Consider the following 6,855-nt stretch of genomic DNA (forward strand, 5'->3'; position numbering starts at 1 on the left):
TCAGATATTACCATCAAAACATGAAAACACTGCATTTTGTACAACATTAAGAAAAACATATATAGGGGACGGACGTTACAGGGACGGACGTTACACATAGTTTTTGATATTTCGTCATTTTTTTCCCAGCAAGACTGCAGATCTATTTATTTTTCATTTTGTCATGATAGGTATGTCATTAAGCATATATGAAAGTAATTAATATCAATATATTCATATTCAATTACAAAATAATAGTGGGGGACGGACGTTACACTTTTTTTCACGCAAATGTTTTTTTGGGTGGTAAAATGGACTTTTTTACTAAAATGTCCATTGATAAGTGCTGCAAGCATTTTTTTCTTATTCTACAAATATATAGTAAGACAGTGAGCAAGAAAATTATTTTGAATATGTAAAATTAAGACATTTTGTGTTCAATTCAAAATTTAGCATTTTTGTTAAAAACAGTGGTGTTACACGAGTCACTTTTTATTATCATCTTCATAAAAATGTAACGGCTTCAGTGATCACCAATGTTATACATCATTTTAAAGGTAATAAAATTATCTGTTTAAAGGTATTCAAATCAAACTTTTATTTTGTTATTTGAAAATACTGTAGCATTTTTTGAAAAGTGTAAAAATCCAATGCTAACGCATTACATTAAAAAATGGCCAGATTTCAGCCATAAAATGGCTTTCAAATTTTTTTTTGGTTGATTATGTGAATTCTTTTTTACTGCAGCATTTGAATACTAATAAGACACATTGAATACAGTTTTAACAAAACTTGAAACAGATGTTCCTCTATAAATAAAATGCAGTTACATGTTTTTTGAAAAAATTGGCCCATTTACTGTGCAGCAGGCAATATTGAATTTTTAAAATTAAGAAATCCGTGATTTTACTTGCAGGCATGACTGATTAATCATTAATGGAATTATTTTACTTTTATATAGAATATAGACGGCACTCCATTACAGCATGTGCATGGTTGGACCTGTTGACATTTTTAGAAACGTGAGTAACTAACTTTCCATTGTATAATAAAAATGTAAACAAACACCCCGCCCATAAAAAGCATAGAAATTCCTTATTTTTTACATTTTTATTTATTCATCAATTTGAAATGGGTCTTTTAGATTATTATTTCTTAAGGCTCACTGCATGTATGCACAGTAATTAAGTTGAGTTTATGATTCTGCCGATAAGCTGTGCTTGGCCTAAATATAGCATTATACAGAATCGGATCGGCTTATAGAAAAAAATATAGATTTTAAACAGGCTGGTAACATTGCCCGATGGAGCTTTTGACATAAAAACTAACGTTTTTTGAAAAATAGTAAAGATATTTCTTTCAAACTTGGTTCATCTGTTCATATGACACAAATTAAAATAAAAATAACTTGGTTGCCTTCAGTTTTGGTAGAATTATTTCCCCTTTTCAGATTTTTATGACGCATAATTTTTGAAGTCCAAAAAATTATGTGTTAATGCATTACATTATGCTATTGGTGTTTGTTTCGTATATTCCACACTCATTTGACACCGTGCAAATTGTCAACAGTCGAGATAGCGTTGATAAGCGCAACTTGGCGCAGACATGCAATTCGGCTCGATCTTTCTTTGGAATATATGTAATACTGTTTACATGTCGTACTGATACAACAACATTTTAAAATAAATTCATATTGATACATCCACATTTTAAAATAAAGTCATATCTGATCCCTAACAAGTTCGTAATTACAAAAATACATCCCTTATCTGAATTAGTTATCTGGAGTTCTGAAGCATGCTCGATTAGTTGGTCAGAATTATGAAGGAATTGAATTCAAACTGTTCCATAAATGCAAGAGTTTCAGAGTTAGTCAGAACCATAATCATGCAGAAGATGTAATTACTTTCACAAATCACAGGGCTCAAATTTTGGACTCGCTAAATTTATGCAAGTCAATTTCATGGAATGCAAGTTAAGATAAAAATTTCACACAATTTATTTTGTAAATACAAATAATAGTCAAAATTGTTGCAGTTTTTGTTAATGTTTGTAGATTCGCTTTCATTTGAGGATAACAGAAAACACAACATCTTTTTTGGTTAGCCATTTTTGTTGAATGGATTACTGATTATAAAGAAATGTAGAGGTCAATCTTATAATTAAATCTAGAACGCAGGCTATCTTACTAATTCGTACATGTATACAGTTGAATCGCTATTTATAATATTAGGTACGAAAATTTGCCTTGCCGTAGTTTCAGCCAGTAGTTAAGTTACGCCATCAATGATGTGTTCCGAATTACTTTGAAGGTCATTTTGAGTTATAACGCACAAAATTGTACACCAAGGAAAACCGTGCAAACAATATTGATGTTCTAGCATGATTTTTTAGGGATATTCTAACATTCTTAATTGAAAGTCTAAATTTGCAAGTAGATTTCAGATTAAGCAACAAGAAAAAAAAGCTACATGCTAAAATTTGCAGTAAGTTGGTCAAAAAAGTTAAATTTGAGCTCTGCAAATGCAAACTGAAGCCGCTCACATTACTTTTTGGTCCGATGCATTCAGTTCCTGTTCTCCTAGGAATCCCCAGTCGAGCATGTTCCTGTTCTCCTAGGAATCCCCAGTCGAGCATGTCCCAAACAATATGATGAAGTATTTTGAGGGTATGAGCTAGACCAGTTGTTTTATGGTTCAAAATTCAGCTTTAAGTTCGGGCATGTGAAATTGGTGTCAGGCTTGGAAAATTTTCTATCTGGTTGCCAGCATGGTTATATATAGTTGAAATCTGAATTTTGTACACTGCACACATACTCAAATACGTTTAAAGTTATACGTTTATGAATCATGACCGTCAGATACCAATAAACAATTGTAGCATTTTGTCGGCTCCTGTGTTCATACTAAACTGAGGAAGGCAGAACAGATTCTTCTAGCTGCTTTACCAGTCTGTTTTTGCCTTTTCATGATACCGAGCAAAGTGAAGGTCATAGACCACCAAGTCAAAAAGGTACCTGGAATTCACTGGGTTAAAGTAATGTTCATACCTGTCAAGACACACGCATTGCGCGTGTGCCATACGCATTTCGGCCTTAGATCACGCTCACACGCCTACTATTCAAGGTCACACGCACGTTAAAGAAATAAAGCAATCAATTGTTTTTTTCGTAGAAAATTATTGAATCAAACATGCAAGGTGACGTTGACACAGTGTTTTTATACCGTATAATACAGCTTTTACATTCACCGGTGCGACATGTTATTTCTACCGCATGAATAAACATCACAAAAAGTAAACATTGAGGGAGACTATTCAAAACCAGATCTATTGTGTGTTAAAAGTCTAAATTTTCTATGTGAGGGCGTTTCCGGCTTTTAAGGATCATCGCCCTCCAGACCCTCACGAGGGAAACCTTCCCTTCGAACTCCGATCACACTCGTGGCCTTTGTGGAGCCTTGACAGCTATGAATGTTTGGCTGTTCTGGCTGGTCAGTCGTGTAAACAAACCAACTCATACAGTGACTTTTCTTTTTTCAAAACTGAAATTTTTAACCGCATTTACTTCGTTTCATTATACATTTTGACAAAATTTGCTACTGTTTTATTTTCATTAAAAAAAGTTTTATTTAACAAATTTCTCTCACCATGCCAATGATATAATTGGGGTCATCTTATTGGCATGAAAATTGATAAACTGCAAAAAGGATGTTAGCTCTTAGACCTTTGAAATTTCAAAACAGCTGGTTGTCCATGTTTTCTTAATTTGCTCACCTTTCACTATTTTCAGGCATCTTGGTCTATTATACAGAGTATTGTTGTACTGCTCCAAAGTGCTTGTTGACAGACTGAAACCACTTGCTTGTGGCTCATAAGGTATTTCTATCTTTCTGTTTCTTTATTATATAGTTGCAGCTGTGCAACATGGGAAGCAGTTTCAATCATTCAAAAGGCATGATATACTGTATACAAATTAGTATTTGTGTGAACAGATTTTTGCGATTGAGTCAGTGCATAGAATCAAATACCAAGGAACATTAGTCGCAAAAAAAATTGTCTGTATCCTGACCTACCATAAATTTTTGGCCCGACCCTAAATGGACGGTCCGTTCGCCTTTGTCTTTGAGAACATTTTTTTCAACTTTTTGACAAAAAGTTGCAAAACTGCACTTTTTATGGTTTAAACAAGGACAGTGATGTTATAAATCAACTTACTGATGCTCTAGAGGCATAACCCTCTATTTGTATTCATTTTTTGACACAAAAATAATTTCCAAAAAGTCTCCCAAAAAATAATTTTAAAAAATCCAAAGAAAAAGTTTTTCCGACCTACCTACCCTAATTTTTTTTAGCATGTTACCGGAAACAAATTTTTTTTAGACCTTAGTAAAGGCTCCATTTCATTTTCTTGATGATAAAGCATTTCTGGACAAAACCATAAAATTTAATACATGTATGCAAATTTAAACAATTATTAGCTCGATCACCTGTCACAGGGTGACAACATGAGTTGATGTCCATCATGTGCCAACAATTTGTAAAAATCTTCTTCAAAACCGCTGGGCAGATTTACACCAAACTTCACAGAATGATCATGGGGTGGTCCTCTTTCAAAATTACCCAAAGAATTTAATTCCATATAGAACTCACCGAAAAGAAAAACTTTGAAAATGATTTCTTGTCAGAAATTGTTAGCCGGCAGGGCTTTTCATCCTTATATGACAGAGGCCTATATTCGGCCACTTCCCAATCCAAAAATATTGCATTTTTTCCCCAACATCCCAAAATGCAAGGTAACATTTCCCAAAAATCACATCAACAAATGGTTTAATTTTATTTACATTTTAGTGTTACCGGAGGAAGCGGTTCTCAGATATTGCTTTTTTAGCTCACCTGTCACAAAGTGACAAGGTGAGCTTTTGTGATAGCGCGGCGTCCGTCGTCCGTCCGTGCGTCGGTAAACTTTTGCTTGTGACCACTCTATAGGTCACATTTTTCATGGGATCTTTATGAAAGTTGGTTGGGGTCTCTTTTTATCAATTTACAATATTTGATTTCTGTTTTACAGGTTCACTTCTTGAGAGCAGGCAGCTACAAAATGGAAGGTCAACAAATCCAGTATACTTGAAAAGCAAGAAAGAAACAACAGAAAATATAAAAAGACAGAAGAACAAGGGAACTTTAATAAAAAAAAACTTTTAAGGATAGGAATTCAGGATTTATTTAGAAACTAAATATATTTTGAGAACAGCAGTGTTTGACTAAGCTCTGTTACTTTAAGAGATAATGTATTATCACATTGGTTTTGTTATTGCCGAGCCCGCTTGTGAAAGCGAAGACATAGTTGTCCAAATGTCTATTCGGTGTATGTGCGTGCGTCCGGATTTGCTTGTCCGGACCATAATTCGGACATGCATGGAGCAATCTTGTTTATATATGGTATGAATGTTAACCTCAGTGAGACGGAGTGTCATGCGCAAGCCCCAGGTTCCTATCTCAAAGGTCAAGATCACACTTACAGGTCAAAGGTCAAATTCAAAAATGACTTTGTCCGGAGCATTTCTTCTTCATGCATGGAGGGATTTTGATGTAACTTGGCACAATTGTTCACCATCATGAGATGGAGTGTCATGCGCAAGAACCAGGTCCCTAGATCTAAGGTCAAGGTCACACTTAGAGGTCAAAGGATACAAGAATGACAACTTTGTCTGGAGCATTTCTTCTTCACGCATGGAGGGACTTTGATGTAACTTGGCACAAATGTTCACTTTCATGAGACGGAGTGTCTTGCGGAAGAACCAGGTCTAAGGTCAAGGTCACACTTAGAGGTCAAAAGTCAGATACAAGAATGACTGTCTGGAGCATTTCTTTTTGATGCATAGAGGGATTTTGATGTAACTTGGCACAATTGTTCATCATTATGCGACGGAGTGTTATGCATAAGATCCTAGAATTACTTCCCTTTGTTGTTACTATAAATAGCTTACATTTGTAACTTGTTTATTACTGGTCGTAGGGAAAAATCAAGACCACTTTTCTGTAGTACAACATGCATGTTACATCCAATTTTCAGGTGTATTTTGACCTATCTCTGCTGGTGTGGATTTTTTGTGTAAATTTTTTTTTTTTTTAATTTTACGTTCCTTTGTTGTTACTGTAAATAACTTATATTGTAACTTTTTTGCAATCTCTTTTATTTGGCATAAATGTTTGCCTCAATGAGACAAGGAGTGTCATGCACAACTCCCAGTCCTTTTGACAGCTGGCGGGCTTGACATATTGCCAGTGGGCATCTAGTTCTCATATTTTTCATGAGATTTTAAAGAGAATGTTCTGTTATACCCCCATGTAGTAAGCTTGTCTGTCTTTCAGTCAGTAGGTTTTCATGGCTTCCAGATGATAACTCATGAAAAGCTTGACCGATTTAAATATTTTTTGGTACATAGTTACAGGACAAGTTCGACTTTGGGGTCAGTAGGTCAAAGGTCAAGATAACTTGCAAACGCTTTGGCCTGGTATCATAGCTTTTGTAACACATGTGTAACATGATAAAATACAGGTTGTTTGAATTTGAGGTCAATAGATCAAAGGTCAAGGTCACAGTGATTTTGAACAGTTGAACCGATCCGAATGATAACTTGAGACCTTGAGCCTAGGATGATAAAGTTTGGTACACAGGTGTCACATCATGAAATACAGGTCAAGTTTTACTTTGAGGTCAGTAGGTCAAGGTCACAATAAGGCAAAACAGTGAAATGTTTTTCAGATTATAACTTGAGAATGCTTGAGCCTAGGATCATGAAAATTGTTAGGGAGGTTGATTATGACCAGCAGGTGACCCCTAATGATGTTGAGGTCAGTAGGTCACAGGTCAAG

At 35.0% G+C, this 6,855-nt stretch overlaps 1 long non-coding RNA gene across 1 annotated transcript; it reads left to right on the forward strand.

The window, feature by feature from the left end:
- Positions 1 to 860: 860 nt before the first annotated feature.
- Positions 861 to 6,078, forward strand: LOC128557891 (uncharacterized). The gene is made up of 3 exons (XR_008371473.1): positions 861 to 1,001; positions 3,770 to 3,855; positions 5,048 to 6,078. It is a non-coding gene; the product is annotated as an uncharacterized LOC128557891 (long non-coding RNA).
- The last annotated feature ends 777 nt before the right edge of the window (positions 6,079 to 6,855 follow it).

This window comes from Mercenaria mercenaria, chromosome 6 (assembly GCF_021730395.1).
Source record: "Mercenaria mercenaria strain notata chromosome 6, MADL_Memer_1, whole genome shotgun sequence".
NCBI classification, from domain to species: Eukaryota; Metazoa; Mollusca; class Bivalvia; order Venerida; family Veneridae; genus Mercenaria; species Mercenaria mercenaria.